The sequence below is a fragment of the Topomyia yanbarensis genome, chromosome 3, assembly GCF_030247195.1.
Source record: "Topomyia yanbarensis strain Yona2022 chromosome 3, ASM3024719v1, whole genome shotgun sequence".
Lineage (NCBI taxonomy): Eukaryota > Metazoa > Arthropoda > Insecta > Diptera > Culicidae > Topomyia > Topomyia yanbarensis.
In genome coordinates, this window is record NC_080672.1 from 245,015,820 (window position 1) to 245,024,401 (window position 8,582).

The window sequence follows — 8,582 nt, forward strand, 5'->3', positions numbered from 1 at the left end:
CGCAGAAAATGTCGATTTTACGAAATTCTGCAATGAATGTATAATGGTGAAAATTTTTCAAAAATTTGACCACAACTGCTTCAATTTGTAGTACTAGGTCATTAACAGCCATTCAAAGTCTCTTTGGTCACATTGGCCACCATCATCGGTTCCGGAAGCCCCGGCGGAAGTATCCAAATTCAGACTAACAGTCACATCGGTTTCTCGGAGATGGCTAGACCGAATCAACCAAACTTAGTCTCAAATGAAAGATGTTGCGTCCCCTTAAATGGCTATTAAATTTTATCCCCAACCGACTTCCGGTTCCGGAGTTACGGGTTGTGGCGTGCGATCACATAGCAAATTGTGATTCAAACCGATACTCCGATGGAAGCAAAAAAGGAAAAAAATTCGCTAAAATGTCTCTCAAATAACTTAACTTTGCAGTTCTAGGTCACCGACGGCCAAACAAACTTTCGTTGACTACATTGACCACCATAGACGGTTCCGGAAGTGCCCGGGAAAAGCGGCCATCTTTCATAACTAGCAAACTCATATCAGTTTCTCGGAAATGGTTGGGCCGATTTTCACAAACTTAGTCCCAAATGATATAATATCCCCACAGATGTCTGTAAAATTTCGCACGGATCGCTTGTATGGTTCCGGAAATATAGACTGAACGGTCCGGTCACACATGAAATTCCAATATAAGCCGGAACTCAAAATTTTTTTCAAGGGGGGGGACCCCATGAAATTTCAGAAATCGAATTCGTATTTTTGATGCCAAACATCTTTAAAATGCATGAAACGTCGAGATTTTATGTTACCACGAAATTTTTTTTTTTAAAGATCGACTTTTTGGGACTTTGCCGATTTCGCACCTTTTTTCAGTTCAATATTACCGTGGCTGTTTTTTCTTTTTCAAAATTTTAGAACTCGAATAATGATTTATTTTGCTGTATATAGTTGTCATGTGATGTATAATAATAAAATGTATTATATGCATTTAAGTTTTTAATGAATATAAACAACGCACACATTCTCGTGATTCATGATTGAGAAAGGCACAATTGCACCGCTAGGTGGATTAAAATAGGTTTTCAAGTTCAATATTACCGTGGCTGTTGATGGTAAGTCTAGTTTACACTTGTATAACGATGGAGCTATTCAAACAGGGTTGCTATGATTAGGCAAATATGTGCCAAATCAATCAAGTCCGAAAAATTCTGAAAGTCTAAATTCCAAAGTTCTAATTCTTATACAGTGAAACCTGTTTTTATCAGCCCCTTGGTGAAATTTAGACTGGCAAAACGAGGACATTGACATGTTTTTCCAATCTGTATGTTACACATCCTTGCTCTCACTTGAGTACTATTGCTCTAAATTTTCATTATTTTCTCTACTCAGTAATCTCTAGCTAATTGAATGTCGTTCAAAAGTGAAAGGAGGTAAATATTAAACTTATTAAAAAAGGGAAAAAAGTAAAATTTTGAAGCCACAAAATTCTAAAATTATAAAGAAATAAAGAACTAAAAACTAAAGTTCTAAAGTTGTAAAGTTCTAATATTCTGAAATTCTAAAATTTGATAATTTAAAAATTCTAAAATTCTAAGATTCTAAAATTATAAAACTCTAAAATTCTAAAATTCTAAAATCCTAGAATCCTAAAATTCTAAAATTCTAAAATTCTAAAATCCTAAATTTCTAAAATTCTAAAATTCTGAAATTCTAAAATTCTAAAATTCTAAAATTCTAAGATTCTAAAATTCTATAATTCTAAAATTCTAATATTCTAAAATTCTGAAATTCTAAAATTCTAAAATTCTAAAATTCTAAAATTCTAAAATTCTAAAATTCTAAAATTCTAAAATTCTAAAATTCTAAAATTCTAAAATTCTAAAATTCTAAAATTCTAAAATTCTAAAATTCTAAAATTCTAAAATTCTAAAATTCTAAAATTCTAAAATTCTAGAATTCTAAAATTCTGAAATTCTGAAATTCTAAAATTCTAAAATTCTAAAATTCTAAAATTCTAAAATTCTAAAATTCTAAAATTCTAAAATTCTAAAATTCTAAAATTCTAAAATTCTAAAATTCTAAAATTCTAAAATTCTAAAGTTCTAAAGTTCTAAAATTCTAAGATTCTAAAATTCTAAAATTCTAAGATTCCAAAATTCTAAAATTCTAGAATTCTAAAATTCTAAAATTCTGAATGTCTAAAATTCTAAAATTCTAAAATTCTCAAATTCTAAAATTCCAAAATTCTAAAATTCTAAAACCCAAAAATTCTAAGATTCTAAAATTCTAAGATTCTAAAGTTCTAAAATTCAAGAATTCTAAGATTCTAAAATTGTAATTGGACTGACGATTCACGTACCTTTTATAAATCCGAACGACTATCAGATGAAGGTTTCAGTTCTCTGATGTGGCGACCTACTGCGTGTTGCGCAGTAGCTAAGCAATATCAGAGAACTAAAACGCCCAAGAAAACACAAAGACCCCTTCAGAAAAAATAAATGGTATGGAGACATAATTTTTTTTAAAATATTTGTATCGGCCTTATTTCGAGGGTTTTTTACTGTTCAGGTATTTAATCCATCCTTGAAAACACCAGTAACCTAAACCAAACGGAACAAAAAAGCAGCTAAAATAAAAATAATAAAATAAAGAAATGAAGGCTCTAGGATAATAGGACCGAAATGTTCGATAACATTTCGTTGCAGTTCGGAAATTATCAAAAAGGATGATAATTTTCAAACTTTGAATCAAGGAATCCAGTCTTCCGACAGCATTAAGTAACAAGTTACTTTACGCTTGTCCGGACATGCCGTAGACTCAGGTGATTCGCATTTCTAATGCCAAAAGACCTTGACTCCTACGGTAGCAGACAAAAAGTTAAGTCGCCGGTGAGCTCTAAGCTTGCATATTTAGAAAAGCGTGGAAGGATCATCCACGCTTTTCTAAACTTTCTCCCTTCAACTCCTTGCTCTCCCTTGAGTACTATGGCTCTAAATATTGAAAAATATACTTCACCTTCCAGTCCCTTGCTAATTAAATGCCGTAACAACTGTTGTTCCTACTAACCTTGCTCGTATGGTTATTGTACTCTCGAAAGTAAGGCTTTTGGCGAAGCTAGTTTAATGCGACTATGCCGCATAGCCGAGGTGGCCTTGTTACTTGTCATCGGAATCACAAGCAAACCTGTGATCTACTCGTTTGCCCGGTATACTCAAACATAGGGGCTATCCTTAGGACAGCACGCGAAGGAAACGATGTGACATAGCCACATTAGGCAGCGACAATATTTTATTTTTTTTAATGAGTACTATTCTATTGTTACTAAATAAGACATTGTTAATACCTAATGTGGCTACGCCACATCGATTGTTTCTTCGTGTTAAACTAGGGATACTCCCTATCAGAGTAAAAAATATTCAAATTCATTGAATGAAAATTGATCATATTCAGCCGCATTCACTTTCAATATTCAGTGACGCAGCTGAAAATGTTAAACGAACAAGCCGCCCATTCATCCATGCAGATTTTCATTCGTCTCCGATTATTGCACGAAGCGACCATGCGGCAACGAATCAAATGCATCAAAGTAGGCCCTGGCGCAATGTAAGCGATGATGATTGTTGTTTCATATGCTTTACCGGCATTTGAAAAAATTTTCCTAGATAATTAATGAAATGAATATATTGTACGATATTCAACTGAATGAATAACATGGATATTTGAATGAATATTTTTTCTATTCACCGTGAGTCACATCAGGTTCATTTTCAGCCGTCAAAAAAGAGCTTCGATTATTTTTAACTCTGCTCCCTATGCTTGAGTATACCGGGCAAACGGGTGGATCACAGGTTTGCTTGCGATTCTGATGACAAGTAAAAAGGCCACGTCGTCCGTCGGATCCTTCGCGCTTCGGATCCTTGGACTATGCGACAGAGCCGCATTAAGCAAGCTTCGCCAAAACTCTTACTTTTGGGAGCACAATAATAGGTAGGTACAACTTATTTTTAAACTTTTTAATGAATTATTAAAATTTTCGCTTCCCCCTCTTTTTTATGAATCTTCAACACTACACTAGCATATTCACGAAAGAAAAACATGTTTTCCACTTACAAGGGAAGAAGTACCTAAAGTAAACAATTACCTACTAAATCTTCTAAACTAGGCAATTACCGAAAATGAACATGCAAATACGGCAAATACAGATGCACTCAAATGCATATGTAGATGCACTTGCAGAACACAGATGCAGGTGCATATTGCGCACATACAGATATGCAAAACAAATTACACAATTCGTTCTCGTTTCTCAGTTGAACGTTCTGGCCATGTATACAAATACATAATACGTAAATCTTAAAACATACTAATATAGATTCGATCTTCGGTGGCACTTGAATGTGTATAATCAGCAAGTGCCGATGGCTGTACATAACCTCGTAAAACAAGCAAGCAAGGGCAATTGCAGATCACGGTTTTGTGCATAGACAAGCCTTAAGCAAGATGAATGACAAATAATTATAGCTACTTAACTTTTTTCCCGCCTGTGGAATATCCTCCGATGATACGTTCGTTAGCTTCTCGAAAAATGTGAATTTATCCCGCTGATACTTTTGTTTTGCTATCCAGCAGTCTGTTTATGTACGCTTTAATGTAGTAAGGCTTAACAATAGCAAATGCAATTCCGCCCCGAATCTATAAAGTTGAAAACTGACTTAACTTGCTTTGCGATGATTGGAAAAACACTTATGAAATTACAAAGACAATTGCCTTCGCAGTCTCCATCGAAACAAAAACGTATATTGTTGGTTTTGTGCAATATTTTACCAATTAAAATGAATTTTCACACGCTGAAAAACTATTTTCTTTGGTACTTAGTGAAAAACGAGCGTACTTGGTGAAAAACGAGAAAAAAGACAAACACCCGAAGACCTGACCGAACTGAATCATGAATGCTACTTTGTATTTTTTGTTTATAATGAGGTTATTTAGAAATGAAGCGCATATTCGAAAGATGCATGAACGAGATGGCAAAGAAGCTCATCGTACTATCTTTTTCGTTCTAATGGAGTAGATAGAACCATCAAAATTTTCGAGACCGATTCGCACGACAAAAATTGCACTGGGAAGTGGATCAGCGTAGGACGTTTGTTAAACAAACTTTTCTGCGAGGGAGTGCAAAGCTGATGCAAAAATGGAAATTAAATGCATTTTTTCTAATTTGATGCAAATTTGTTATACATTCTTAGAGTGATCTGCCCCTAGATTCCAAATCAAATGCAACAACCGATTCCGACTCAGAATCGGTTGTTGCATTTGATTTGGAATCCACTGTGACTCAATTCAGGAATCCGAATCAAATTCCGAATGGTTTGACCGGGGTGGAGTGCACTGGTTTTACACTTTCTACACTGAGAAATATAAATATGCATAGTTAGCATACTTTCTATTCCCGTCTCTTTTTTTCTGCTGTGATTTTTATGCATTTCCAAGTATATACTTCTAGCAAATACAAATTTGTTAATACGGAATGCTCTGACGATTTTTCGAGGACTCGTTTTATAACCCAGGTACACCGATAAAGGTACACTGTCAAGTTGACAGTCTACGTTTTAAAAATATATAGAAAACTTGCCCCACTGTTTCCGCGTAACTAATTTGTATTTACGTTGTCATAGATACTTTTATATCAATAACATAAATTCGAGCTTCAAGGATGGAAAAATTATTCGGTGAAAATTTAAGAATAAATACGATGACAACCAAAATGCCGATTTTTAAAATTTGTGGTGAATTTATCAGTAGAACAAGGAGTCAAATAACGGCCAGCAAGTCATCGAAAGCCAAAATCGCCCATGAAAACCGTCGACGTTGAAATGACGCGTCACAATTTGTGTACGATATGGTGCGACAAATTTAACTCTAGAAATCACTCAGAGACTTAAACGACGATCCATGTCCAAAAACTGTACACGTTTTATTCTGTCGTCGACATGGTCGTATTCCCTGAGCACCTTTCGTCTTTTACAGGATTGGATCCCGGCCTATTTTGAAGGCCTTGTGCAAAAGTGTAGATTATTCAAATCTACCTGTAGCACAATGCCTTCAAAAACAACCGGGATCTGATTCTGTAAAAGACGTAAGTTGCTTTATAGGTCAGTCCATTATAATTAATCAATCTACCAACTGATTTACCACAAATGGTTAGTAAGTTCTTAAAAATCTTATAATAGTGATAGCTTTCCTCATACTCTGTAGTCTAATAGAGAAATTTTGCTTTTGCATTACAGGAGACTTTGAATGCAAACGAAAACTACGGAACTTGTGACATGTCGAAGTATTGGGGTGCACAAAAGTGGTGGAAAATGTTCGTTGTATCTTCCACTTTCACATGCAACAGCGCAAATCGTGGTGCAGCCTCGTTTACGATGTGAAGGCAGTTTTTTTTGCTCGGTTACATATATGGAGTTGTGAAAATATAATGCTCGAACGAACAGTACTACTCAAACAAATTGTGTGTAAATCTTAAACAGATTTGTACCGAAACTCAGGAACTTCGTAGGAAGGAGCGGAAAAGTTCTGTCCAGAACTAATCTGGTACAACAAACATTCCCCCCTTCCCTTTTGGACGCCCCAATATTACTACATGTCACAAGTTCTGTTTGTTTCTGATCACACCCTGAATGGTAGAAGTTTGATGCTTCAAAATGTTGGCTGCAGATCACCTCAGGTAGTTTTCGTTTGCATTCAAAGTCTCCTGTGATGCAATAGTAAAATTTCTCTATTAAACTACAGAATATGAGGAAAGCTATCACTATTATAATGTTTTTAAGAACTTACTAACCATATGTGGTAAACTGCCTATGATCGCATATCAGTCCCATAAAGATAGGAAATCCCATAGAAAATGGGACAAATATATGATCATGGGTAGTAAATCAGTTGGTATATTGATTGATTATAATGGACTGGCCTATAAAGTTCTGGCGAGCATTAGTGCCGAGAGTAGACTATTTATATAAAGTTGCCTACTAATCAGTATACTTTTAAAACATAGATTGAAGACGAACATGTTAATATTTTTTTTACACAATTTGACCACTGACTATGTCCTCTACACACAGCTATATTTGTGAATAGAGCACGTGTGCTGAAGCGCTCTAAATTTTTACAAAAAATGCTGGCAAACATAATCATGTGACGTTGCGCGTCCTCTTTCTATAACTTGTTTGTATACAACAGAATTATTATCTCCCAGTAATTCTACAGCAGATCTGCTAAACATTTCCGAATGCTTGAGGTGCGTTTCTGCTCAACATTGCATGCAGTTCAGAGATCAACAAAACCCCATATCTTGCTGGCGACCTCAAAGTCCGAACCAAATACAAATATGTCAAATTCACGATAACGTCGTTGTTTTGACCGGGTTGGCGAGACCAAGGAAAATCGTAAAACTTTTCAACGCATGAGCCTGTAGCTCTTTTTCGCACCGTCAAGAACGCATTGGTATCCAAAGATTGAATTTCCTTGCATTTATTTGTAATATAATGCATTTTCTCTCATATAAAATGATAAAAGTTGTAACCTTGCGGTAGAGCAAGGTTACAACTTTTATCATCCTGACAAATGGGCGAAGCTCTGAACCTTATCTCACGTCCAGTCGATATCATACTATTAGCATTAATAACTATTCCCGATGTCGTTAACCCTCCGGAAGTCGCGCTTATGGCCCACTGAACAAGCAGCCGCTAGTGCCCTAAAACGATTTCGCTAGATTTTCAGAGCAGCGTGCACTCAGTGCACTAGCGCGACTGCCAGAAGGCTAATTGAGTATGTACCTATACCACGTTTGTTGCGCTATGGGACTGTTTATATGCACAGAAAGATGCTGGCGAATTTGCGAGAGAGGAGTCAATCTAACGAGTTCTACCGGATGACTAGACAATACAATACTCATTGAGCAGGAGGAATAATTTATTTTAGTCATGCTCTCTTCCAGTTATTTAATGTAATAAAAACAACAACGTATTGCATTGCATTCCAATAGTTTTTTATGATTTATTTAGATTCAAATGCCGCACCAAGAAATATTGCAACAGCGGAGTCCATAGTGGACAAAGTACCAAATCGACCATTCCGAAAAAAAATCATCTCTTATGAAGACATTGTTACGCAAACTGAAGACGAAAATTGGATTTTGTTTGCTTAATCTTCATGAAAATCAATTAGCTTCTAAAAATGTTTCATATAGATATAGCAAACCGTGTGGAAGATTTCCCCTTGTTCGTGTCTGTTTTCGAAATATTCTAAATTCGGCCCTTGAATCCTTGGTCGCTAGATTATTTTAAATGTTAGCTTTCGGGCACGTTTAGCTGAGTGGACATCGACTGCAATTCTTCTCGGGCTTGCTCAAAAATAACTGAAATACTCCCAAAATCGTTATACACTCTCGCTTGAAGTATTCCTACAGTGGTGACTGAATGAAGAAAAACAGCCGTATGCCTCCAGTTTGCAGCGCGTGAAACCAAACATTCAACAACTATGTGCGATTCCTGCTGTTGGTCTTGGTTTGTAGTCGCAGAAAAATA